Genomic DNA, 12994 nt, shown 5'->3' with positions numbered 1-12994 from the left:
TAAATTATTCTTTTTAATTCACAGCATAAATCTACTTGCTCTTATTAAAATGTAGTCAACAAATAAATCACTCTGCCATTTAAAAGAAAGGTTTCATTTTAATTTGAAAGGCACTAGACTTGTGTGAGAATGATAGGTCTTGCTCTAAACATGCTGACTCCATAATGCTTTATCTGATGATGGAAAGTAGCAAAAGAGGTAAACAATCCAGGCCCATAAGAAGCTGGCCCTGGTAAATTTGTGTAAAATCTCTAAGCATTTCATATGAAAACTAGATTTTTTAAAAAATAATTCTTTAAATATACTTTTGAAATTTTGCTAAATATAAAATCATTTACAAAAATAACATATAATAATGTCTATATGTAAGAAAGAAGTAACATATAACCAGAAGACCAGACTTTGGAGTTTCTGTACCTCTCATTCTATATCAGCCTGGACTTTTGGGTAACATAACACAGTTCTTGCATTCTCAGTTTTATGTAATATATCGTGTGAGAGGAGTATCAGTCTGAGTAATATATTTCTATCACTTTGCATCTAGAAGTGATCAGTCAAATAAAAACCATCAGTTAACCATGACAAAATTCTTTAGGAAAGTTAATAATTGCCATTTCCTTAAATATTTGTTAACTATAAAAATATGATTCAGTCACTTTAATTCAACTGTGATTGTGTGCACTGGAGGCTTTCATTGGAAATTTTGGATGTTCTGAACTGCTCATGTAACAAAACTTTGGTCTTTGTATGACAATTAGGAATCATTGCATACCTGCTATTACTGGTCAGTTAGACTGATTCATCCTCACTGAGAAATAATATTATCTATGGCCATGAATTAAGTACCATGAACATGACTAGCTGAATTTCTACTGTATAATTAGTAAGACCAGCATGATACTGTCTTACTGTGATGCTCAAATGAGACCCAACTGATTAATGTTCTCTTTCTTCTTCTTCCTTTTCTGGGTTCCATTGATTTTAAGGTTGAAAAAGAAAAAGTGGATTTTTATAATTAAGTAAATATTCATAAGAAAGCATTATAGACACAGCATTACACATATGGCTGATGACATTCTGGTTTTCCTGTGTCGTCAGAGACCACACTTGTAGAACTTAGGTCTTTAAATTGACCATTCTGGGTATCTTAAACCAGGAGTTAACTTATGAGTACCTAACTTTTTCCAGCACTTTGTTGATGACTTAATAATAAATTTATTAATTTAATCAATTCCAGAAATTGTGCCCTCCATCCTTAGTCCATTCTGTCTCCTGGTTGCATTATACTGTGTATTTTAATTTAAAAGAAATGACAAAGTAATTGAGGTTTGCTGTATATTACACTGCAAAAATAGCTAATGGCTATGTTTCACCTTTTCCTTGTTCTCTTGAACGTATTCTCACACCGTGTTTCACATTGGATAAGAATTATGTATTTTCTTTCCGTGAAGCCAGGGAATGCAGGAATTTTATTGCATGCTGGCCTTCTGATCATCCCCTATACGAACAAAACCACAGACGTCACAGCCACTGGTGCCATGCTGCTCATGCAAGGACCAGGCATGTGCAAGAAAGTTTGATTTTAGAACCATATCTATCTTATGATTTCCACAGTAAAATAGCCAAGGTTCTTCCTAGTTAAAACCCACACATCAAGAAAGTTTTGGTGTGTTCCAAGCCTTGTTGGGATTGAGGAACATTGAACAAAGGCTGAGTGGCGAACTTATTCAAGAGCACTGTCACCCTGCGTTTGTTCCTTACCATTACGCCAGCATCTGGGAAGTATGGTTTCGCCTAAAGTCATTTGTTTAAGACTCCAGCATGTTATTCTCCCTCACAAATGCTATTGTTCCTGAATATGAAAAATTGCCGTATTTCCTCAGCACAAGCCTGTTTGCCTTTCTTGCTTTCTTTCTGTTTTCTAATATTTTAGCAGTAATAACAACTACCTTTTATTGGGCAATCTCCAAGTATTAGGCTCCAAGTTAAGCACTTTATGTGCATGGTGATACTGAAGCAGCATCATAGCCTTGTAATACAGGTTCCATCATCAAACCTATGTTTTAGATGAAGAAACAGAGGCTAAGTCACTTACTCCAGGTCCCACAGCTAGTAAGAGCCAGAGCAAGGACTCTGTGTTGTAAGGAATAATTGTGTCACTCAAAATAGAGTTTTTTAATGGTCAGTCTAGTGTGGACATGGAATAACACCATGGAGAAACATAGGAAGTGAAAGATTTATTATACCCACGAGTCCTAGAAGAGGGAGGCACACCATGCCGTGCCATGCCACATGCAGGGGGTTACGCCACGCACAGGGGGCCACACAGAAAGAGGGCTGTGGTAATGAGCTCAGCAAAGCAGATGGGGGATAGAGAGAGGGTGAGGATCGGTGGGCAAGTGCTTTTATTGGGGGTCAGGGTGCTATATACAAGCAAACAGATGAAGGGATTTCATTGTTGTGTTTGAATGTCACTAGGTCAGTCAGAAGAGGGCAAGAAGGGGAACTTGTGGCAGAGACCAGCCTTGTCACACTGGTGCACCTGGTCACCTGGGAGGGGTACCCACAGCCTGTTTATGAGGATGTTGAGGCATATCTGAACTTCAGGACAATCTGAGGTTTTAGAAATTTACAATATAGACTCTAATGCAAATGCGTCTGATTCCCAAGTGTCTCCTCAAAACCGTTAAACCTTCCTGCTACTGATAAAATCCCTTTGGTCACAGATCTTTACATATATTAAAATGTGTGTGTGTGTGTGTGTGTGTGTGTATAGCTCCTCATTTCCATGCTTTGTATTCACCTACTTCAGGTTAAATAATTCTAAATCTTATATTTATAGCTTTAAAAAAAATTGAAGTATGGGGATCCGCAATATTATATTAGTTTCAGTGTACAACATTGTGATTCAATATTATTATAGCTTATAATCCATTTAAAGTTATTATAAACTATTGGCTATATTCCCTGTGCTGTGCAATATATCCTCATAGCTTGTATGTTTTATATATTATATATAGTGGTTTTTACCTCTTAACTCCCTACCTTTATCTTTCCCCTCCTCTTTTCCCTCTCCTCACTGGTAACCACTGGTTTGTACTCTATATCTGTATGTTTCTGTTTTGTTATATTCATTAGTTTGTTTTATTTTTTAGATTCAACATATAAGAGATAACACACAGTGTTTGTCTTTCTTTATCTGACATTGCACTTAGCTTAATATCCTCCAGGTTCATCTTGTTGTCAATGGCAGAATTTCGTTATTTTTTATGGCTGAGGGATATTCCATTGTGTATAAATACAACATCCATTAATCTGTTAATGAACACGTAGGTTGCTTACATGTTTTGGCTAGTGCAGTGAACATTGGGGTGTATGTATCTTTTCGAATTAGTGTTCTTGTTTTCTCCAGATACATACCCAGCAGTGGCATTGCTAGATTATATAGAAGTTCTATTTTTAGTTTTTCACAGAACCTCCATACAGTTTTTCATAGTGGCTGTACCAGTTTGACAGGTGTGATGTGTTATCTCATTGTAGTTTTGATGTGTATTTCTCTGATAATTAGTGATGTTGAGCATCCTTTCATGTGCCCTGTTGGCTGGCTGTGTTTCTTCTTTGGAAAACTGTCTGTTCAGTTTTTCTGCCCATTTTTTCATTGAGTTGTTTGGGTTTTTTGATATTGAGTTGTATGAGCTATTTATATATTTTTGGGTATTAACTCATCTGTTATATCATTTGCAAATATTTTCTCCGTTCGTAGGTTGTCTTTTCATTTTGTTGATGATTTCCTTTGCAGTGCAAAAGCTTTTAGTTTAATTAGGTCCCATTTGTTTCTTTTTCTTTTTCTTTTTCTTTTCTTTGCCATAGGAGACAGATCCAAAAAACTATTGCTACAATTTAGGTAAAAGAGTGTTCTGCCTGTCTAGTGGATTCTGATCTTACTTTTAGGTCTTTAATTCATTTTGAGTTTGCTTTTATATGTGTTGTGAGAAAATGTCCTAATTTCATTCTTTTACATGTACCTGTCCAGTTTTCCCAGCACCACTGACTGAAGAGACCATCTCTTCTCCATTGTATATTCTTGCCTACTGTTTTGTAAAGTAATTGACCATAAGTGTGTGGATTTATTTACGAGTTCTCTGTTCTTCTGTTCCACTGATCTGTGTGTGTGTTTTTGTTCCAGTAAAATACTGTTTTGATTACAGTAGCTTTGTGGAATATTCTGAAGTCAGGGAGTTGTGATACCTCCAGTTGTGTCCTTTTTTCACGAGATTGCTTTGGCTATTCGGAGTCTTTTGTGGTTCCAAATAAATTTTGGAATTGTTCTATTTCTGTGGAAAATGTGATGGATATTTTGATAAGGATGGAATTAAATCTGTAGATTGCTTTGGGTAGTACGGACACTTTAACATTTTTACAATCCATCTTTCTGATGTAATTTTAAACTGGATTATTTTCTTGCTTTTTCTTTCTGATAGTTCATTATTAGTGCATAGGAATGCAACTGATTTCTGTATATTAATTTTGGATTCTTCAAACTTTGTTGATTCATTTATTAGTTCTAATAATTGGTTTTTTTGGTGGGCACTTTAGGGTTTTCTATACTTTCAGTATGATAAGCTGTGGGTCTGTCATAAATAGACTTTATTATGTTGAAATATGTTCCATGTATACCAAATTTGACCAGAGTTTTTATCATGAATGGATGTTGAATTTTGTCAAATGCTTTTTCTGTGTCTATTGAGATGATCATGTGATTTTTTTATTTTTCCTTTTGTTAATGTTGTGTGCCACATTGATTTGCAGGTATTGAACTATCCATACATCCCTGGAATAAACCCCACTTGACTGTGATGTGTGATCCTTTTAATATGTTGTAGAATTCAGTTTGCTAATATTTTGTTGAGGATTTTTGAGTCTGTATTCATCAGAGCTATTGGACTGTTGTTTCCTTTTTTTTTTTTGCAGTGTCTTTTTCTGGTTTTGCCATCAGGGTAATGGTGGCCTTGTAGAATGAATTTGGGAGTGTTCTCTCCTCTTCAGTTGTTTGGAATAGTTTAAGGAGGATAGGCTATTCTTTTTATGTTTATGTTCTTAATTTCATTTATCTTTCCTATTGTTTTTGGTCTCTATTTTATCTATTTCACCTCTGATCTTTATTACTTCCTTCCTTCCACCGACTTTGGGATTTGTTCCTTTTTTTTTCTAATAAATTTACATGGTAGGTTAGGTTGTTTCTTGGAGATTTTTCTTGTTTCTTGAAGTATTGCTGTAAACTTTCCTCTCGAAACTGCTTTTGCTGAGTTCCATAGATTTTTGAAAGTCATGCTTTTATTTTCATTGGTCTCTAGGTATTTTCTGATTTCTCCCTTATCTCTTCATTGACCTATTGGGTTTTTTAGTAGCATGTTGTTTAGTCTCCATATGTTTGTGTTTTTCCCATTTTTTTTCCTGTAATTCATTTCTAGTTTCATACTGTTGTGGTCAGATAAAATACTTCATATAATTTTTAATTCTCTTAAATTTGTTGAGATTTGTTTTGTGGCCTGTGATGTGATCTGTCCTGGAGAATGTTCTATGTGCTCTTGAAAAGAATGTGTAATGGCTGTTTTTGGATGGAATCTCCTGTAGATAACTATCAAGTCCAATTAGTCTAATGTGTCATTTAAGACTACTGTTTCCTTATTGATTTTCCGTGTGGATGATCTTTCCATTGATGTAAGTGGGGTTTTAACATCTCCTACTGTTATTGTATTATTGTCAATTTCTCCCCGTTTGTCTGTTAATATTTGCTTCATATGTTTAGGTTCTCCTGTACTGGGTGCGTATGTGTTACTGAGAATAATATACTTTTCTTGTATTGATTCCTTTATTATTATCTAATGCCCTTCTTTGTCTTTTATTATAGACTTTGTTTTAAATTCTATTTTGTCTGATATGAGTATTGCTACCCTCTCTTTCTTGTTGTTTCCATTTGTGTGGAATAGCTTTTTCCATCCCCTCACTTTCAGTTTGTGTCTGTCTTTAGCTCTGATGTGAGTCTCTTGTAAGCAACATATAGATGGGTCTTGTTTTTTAATCCAATCAGCCACCCTATATCTTTTGATTGGAGAATTTAGTCCATTGCATTTAAACTGATTATTGATAGGTATGTATCTATTGCCATTTTAAACTTTTCTGGTTGTTTTGTAGTTCTTATCTGTTATTTTCTTCTTCTTTTGGTTTCTTCTCTTGTGGTTTGATGATTTTCTTAACAATATGCTTCTGTTCCTTTTTCTCTAATTGCACATCTATTATAGGCTTTTGATTTCTGGTTACCATGGGCATATACATGCTTACCTATAGCTATATCTACTAGTTTTAAACTGATAGTCATTTAAGTTTAAATACATTATAAAAGATCTCTATATTTTAAACCCCCCTCCACAATTTGTGTTTTTGATGTTATTTTTACATCTTCGTGTTTATCCCTTAACAGTTTATTGTAGGTATAGTTGATTTTACAATTTTTTGTGTGTTTTAATCTTTGATCTAGCTTACTTAAATAGTTGACCCATAGCCTTTACTAAATATTGGTCTTTACTAGTGGGATTTTTTTTCCCTTTCCTATTAATTATCTCTTGTTGTAGCCTTTTCTTTTCCACTTAAGAAAGATCTTTTAACATTCTTTAAGTGTTGGTATAGTATTAATGAACTTTTTCATTTTTTTGCTTGTCTGAGATTTTATTTATCTCTCCATCAATTCTGAATGATAATCTTGCTGAGTCAAGTATGTTGCAGTTTTTTTTTCCCTTTCATCACTTTAAATATATCATGCCACTCCCATCTAACCTGTAAATTTTCTGCAGAATAATCAGCTGATAGCCATATGGAGGTTCTTTTGTGTGTGAATCTTTGTTTTTCTCTTTCTACCTTTAGAATTCTCTTTACCTTTTGCCATTTTAATTATGATATGTCTTGGTGTGGGTCTTTCTTTGTTCATCTTATTTGGGACTCTGTGCTTCCTGTATCAGTATATATGTTTCCTTCTTCAGGTTCAAGAATTTTTCAGCAATAATCTCATCAAATACATTTTTTGATCCTTTTCTCACTCTCTCCTGGGACCCCTATTATGCAAATGTTAGTATGCTTGTTGTTGTCCTAGAGGTCCCTTAAACTGTTCTCATTTTTAACTAGTTTTTTTCTTTTTGCTATTCTGATAGCAAAAAGAAGCAGAATTATTCTATCTTCTGATCACTTACACATTCTTCTGTATCAACTAGTCTGCTCTTAATTCCTTCTAGCATGTTTTTCATTTGTGGTCTTCAGCTCTGGCTGGTTCCCTTTTTTATATTTTCTAGTTCCTTGTTAAAACTCTCAGTGTTCATCTCTTTTCCATAGTTTAGTAAGCATTCTTATCACCAATACTTTGAACTCTTTATAAGGAGCGTGAGTCAAAAAGTTATCCACACTCTGGCTGTAGAACTTACAGAAGTTTTAACATAACTGTAGTGTGGATAATTTTTGGCTCACCCTCATATGTGTTACATCAGTTGTTTTCTCAGGATATTTTTCTTGTTCTTTCATTTGAATCAAATTCCTCTGTACTCTCATTTTGCTTAACTTTCTCAGCCTCTATGAAATTAAAATAAAACAGTTATCTTTCCCAGTCTTGAAAGGATATCCTTGTGTGGGTACATCACTATACAGTCTACATGTGCCCAGTGCCTTTGTTGGCAGAGCTGGATCTGAAGTGAACATGAGTCACATCTTTCCCCAAGGTGTGTTGGCAGCTACCCCCTTGATGGAAGTTGAGGCTGAAGATGAAGGGGCTACAGCCAGAGCCAGTTGTGAGCCAGGGCTTCTCCTATATTTAGTGACCAATACCATGCTATGGGGGTAGTGGCAGGTCCTAAGGTGCTAAAGCAGAAGCCCTGAGGGTAGGATCTCAGCCTGTTCCATTGCCTCTCAGTGCATGCTCTTCCCCCTTCCAGCATTGGCACCTTTGCCACAGAAAGGAGCAGCACTGGAGCAAGAGGAGCCAGAGTAGGTGCATGCTTGAGTGGTCCAGGCACACCAGTCGGAGTTCCAGACCACTCCCAATTTGCTGCCTCCAAGAGCATGAGCAATAACCACCCCGACCCCATTCAGATATAGTGCTGGGTCTGAGCCCATTCTGTTCCCCACAACTGCACACTCTCCTCAGCAAAAGCAGTTTTCATCCAAGTGGGTAGTTGTGTCACAAAGCAAGAGGTACCAGAAGTGGGCACTTGGCCTGGTTGGAGTATGAGCTGGGGCAGTTGCCAGAAACCGTCCAGAACCTCACGCAATCTCAGTCTTCTTTCTCTCCTTTGTTTTGAAAGCAAGCAAGCCTGTGTGCACTTTTCATGAGCGGAGTCCAGGTTTCTCACAGCCCCTCTGCCAGTCCCGCTGGCCTTCAAACCAGCTAAGGGGACTTATCTTCCCAGTGTGCAACCCCAGGGCTGGGGCATCCAATATGTGGTTTGAATCACTCACTCTCCAGGGAGGATTCTGAGTCTGTGTAACAGATCCTGACCTGATTGTTTCTCTTTTCTTCTTAGCCAACTCCATGTGGATCTTTCTTATAGTCTTGGTTGAGTAAGAGTCTTTCTGCCAGTCTCCAGTTTGTTTTCAGTGAGAACTGCTTCACATGTAGATGCATTTTTGATGTGTTCTTGTGGGGAGGTGAGCTCAGCATCTTCCTACTCCACCATCTTGATCTCTCCAGTTATATCCTTAAATACTGGTTGTTGTCTTACAATATGACATTTGAACAGATTAGTCATTGTCACTAAATCTTCCCCAGAAGACAAAAAAAGTCAGATTGAACATGCAAATTTTAGTCAGCTTAAAAGAGTTTTTAATCAAGAGAGAAAGAACAGAAAAGGATGACTTTTTGCATGGGAGAAATAAACAGGCTTTCAAATGTAAATGACAAGTGTCATTAACATAACTCCCTCAGTTTTTATATTAAGTTTAGAATTTGTAAATATGGAACTTAAACATTTTAACCATTCAGTGTAACTATTTCTCTTTGAAATATACGTTCTTGTGCATTATTGCATTCAAAGCAGAGAGCTCATTTTTAGTCAGATATAGTTTTTTTACTATCACTGCATTTTATTCCCAGTGGCCCCCAAATTAGATCCACTTTTGGTTTTGATTAAAAATACAGAATATTAAATCTCAGGGAAACATCAGGTTCATGAAGTGAATCCCTTCCTTTGAGAAATGAGAAAGTAAGTCCCAATTTCATAGTGATAAAGTGTTTACGTGTGCATATGGCTATCCAGAAAAATTTCCCGGTTCCTTGAAGCTGAGCTCCTTGTATCTAAGCTATGTATCCTTGTGACTAAAATCCTTGGAAGGAATGAAAACAGAACTATATTTTGGTAGCTTCCAGAAATCCTCCCAAAGGGACAATTGGAATGTTTCTTTTGCCCTCTTCTTTATTTTTTCCTTTTTGTTGTAGGAACTTGGAGGTCACCCACTTAGGCCAAAAGAATGAAGGTTGTAGCCCAGAAAGAGAAGAGAAAGGGAAATAAACTTTACTTCACTTAAACCGCTGCTATTTTTATGTCATTCACAGATAAGCCTAATTCCAACTAGCACATAACTGTATTTTCAGGAAATAATCATAAATCCCTTCTTCTTGTACCCTACCACAGTCTACATTTTTACAGACAAGAACATGGAAATAAAATAGATACATTTTCCTCAAATATTAGCCAGTAAAATGTATGCCCTGTGAATAGATTAGTGAGTTGTGGGAGTGAAAGTAAGTAAGAGTATCTATAGCTTTATACCTGAAGAGTTTTCTTCATTTTTAACAAGTTCTTTGAGATATAATTGGTGTAAAATCAATTGAAGGTATTTAAAGTGTACAGTTTAATAGGGTGTACTATATGTGTACACCAGAGTGGAAACCGGAGTGAGGTGAGTGAAGCACTCATCTTGGGTGCATTATTTAAGGGAGCACAAAAAGCACAGTTATTAAGATAAATAATTTAAAAAAATTAAATTGATGTGCTATACCTTTGGGCCATCCACCTACTTTTGTAAATAAAGTTTTATTGGAACCAGAGCTTGGAGTAGAGTGTGTTGAGTGACATAGGGTCCTATAAGTGCAATCAGATCTTGTCTTTATTTAAAATTTTGATATTTTGATCGTCATGTTTTTAAAAATAATTTGAATGTTTAAAAATATTGCACTGAATATTATTTATCTTGATTACTGAGTGTTTGCTTTCTCCCTACATCACCTTCTGATATCTCCCCAAGTATCAGGTGCAATCTAAGGAGAATTGACACTGCCTTAAGAGAAGGCTTGTACTGGGAATCAGGATAGCCAGCCTTGTTTCTGACTGCCCTTAGGGGAAGGTCATTCCACAGTGTTGTGCTAAACATTTTCCTGGAGTAGTGTGCTGTTTATCACTAGAAGAAATTGTTCTGTAATATGATGTGTCAGAAAATGATTTTACTCTTAAGTCATTGCTTATTAGTAGGACTCAGGCAGAAAATATACTGGAATTTGTACCAAATCATTCATTAGAGTTACATTTTGGAGTTTTAGAAAGTATTAATTTAAAAATATATTTGTATAACCAGTATAAAACCAAGCTATGTAAGGCAAGTACAATGTAATCAAGGAAATATCTGACTTAAGCTGTATGTGTAAATAGATGTGAATATATATCAAAACCACACACTGATTTAGAGGGACTTCCTGACTCAGAATCATGTTTCTGAAATTCTTGGGCTGTTACTCATTTTCAAAGGGGTGTATGTTAGAAAATAAGGAATATTAAGTTTGAATTACAGTTTTACAATAAGTAGTGTACTTGCTTTAAACATCATCATCTTGAGAGTTAAATATTGGTTCAAAGAAGCTTAGCACCATGGGCTTTTCTGTTTCTGGGATAAATAAGAATGTGCTGAGAAGGCTATAAAAATGAGAATATTCCATTAATGTCTTATTTACTTGAATACAACACATCATTTTAACTTTGTATCTAATACCTGTGCATTGAGCTTCTTATTCATTTGTTCATGTACCTAATTTATTCACTGTTTTTTAAGAATAAAACTGGGTGGTAGTGGGGGTAAATAGTCAGGGATATTAGTTTCAGGATTTAGCCATTGATCTGGTCTTTTTTTTTCACTCTTTCCTTCTCTTTTTTCCTACCTCTCCAGCTTCCCATTTCTCAGTAGGGGGAAGCATCCAAAATTGAGAATAGAAAATAGGACAAAGGCACTATAGTGGTCTTGACGTTGGCTGCCATCTCATTTATTTTTCCAAGAGTTAATCTCCTGCCAATAGTCATCACTGAACCTGTAATGGTAAGATGTATGTCACATGTGATTCACTACTATTCTACCTGCTGAACAACAGAGCAATAGAAAAGTGGAAACAAATACTATTGTACCAGCCGAAATGAATTACCACTCACTGGTAGATGGGGTGGACTCTTTATCCAATCCTATACATGTCCTGAGGATAACCATCCCCAAAGGATCATATTCTCTCAGCTGTAGGTTAGTGACCCAGCAGTCAGAGGGTGGAGAGGTGCCTGGAACAGCACAATTGCCTTACACTGAGATATCCTTCTCCATTGCACTTAGATATCTCAAAACAAAAACAAAAACAAAACAAACTAACAGACAAAACAAACAAAGAGATAACCTCTCCTTGCTTCCCCCCTCTACTCTAGACTGAACTGAAGGGTGGTTGTGGTGAAGCATCATCCCGGAAGCATTCCTTACCTTTTGGCTACCTGGTTTTGGCTCATTGCTTATCAGATCATGTCACATGTGTTACCTGCATCTGCCTCAGAGTTATTTACGTTTCTAGAAGAAGCCTCTATCCAAGCTGTCCTCACTCACTGAAGATTGAAATGAGTGCTCATTATAATTTGGCAAATACTGGAGGACTCATAGGCCTCTAGAAAGGCAATGACCCTGACAAGGCAAGACAATATGAATACTTCCAGAAATGTCCCTCTTTGTAGGCAGAGAATATCTGAAATTTTGGAAGGGTAACTGTCTTGCACTTATGAGATAATGGAAACAAAGTTAACATACAAAATCAATAGTTTACAATTGCACAAACAATAATGAGACAATATAATAGAAAAAGAAAACCGCACTTACAGTGGCTACAATCTGAAATAAATTACTTATGAATAAACTTAAGAAATATGCAAAACCTATGTGAGGAAAACTTTAAAACACTCTTAAAAACCACAAAAGTAAGCTTCATCAGATAAAAAGACATCTGTTGTTCTAGATCAACATTATAAAGCTGGCATGCATAATTGTATCTTTTTAAGATAATTTATAAATTTCATATGATCTTATTTAAAATACCACCAAGTTATTTTTTTTCCTGGAGTAGACAAGTTGACTCTAAAGTTCATACTGAATAATAAAGGTACAATATTTGCTTGTAAAATATTGAAGCAGAAGATTAATTGCAAGTGACTAGTTTAATAGTTATTAAAATGTGCTTCAAATCTTCCATACTTAAAATGGTGCGATGCTAACATTTCAACAGAAGATAAAAAGTAAAGAATGGTAAAGTCAGAAATAGACCCACATCCACATGAAAATTTAGTGTATGATAAATGTGGAATGTCTAGGCAATCGCAAAATGGTAGAATTTTAATAAAAGATGTTGAGATAAACAATAGTGGAAAAAATTAAACTTGAAACCATACTTTACAACATTGAAAAAATGAACTCCAAATAAATCACAAAATCAAATATAGAAAAAGAAACTACAGAAGAAATAGAAAAAAATAACATGCAAATTCCTTTTTATTCTGAACATAGTGAATGTCTTTCTAAATATTATCCAAAATCAGAACCAAAAAAAAGAAAGATGGGTAAATTCAGTTACCTTTAAAACACACTTCTGCATGTCCCCCAAAAACTCCAAACAAAAACTACAATGAATAGATAAATAAATTCAAAAGACGAATGATAAACTGGG

Source organism: Hippopotamus amphibius, chromosome 13 (genome assembly GCF_030028045.1).
Source record: "Hippopotamus amphibius kiboko isolate mHipAmp2 chromosome 13, mHipAmp2.hap2, whole genome shotgun sequence".
In the NCBI taxonomy this organism is placed as follows: Eukaryota; Metazoa; Chordata; class Mammalia; order Artiodactyla; family Hippopotamidae; genus Hippopotamus; species Hippopotamus amphibius.
Note: the sequence above shows the minus strand (reverse complement) of the source record.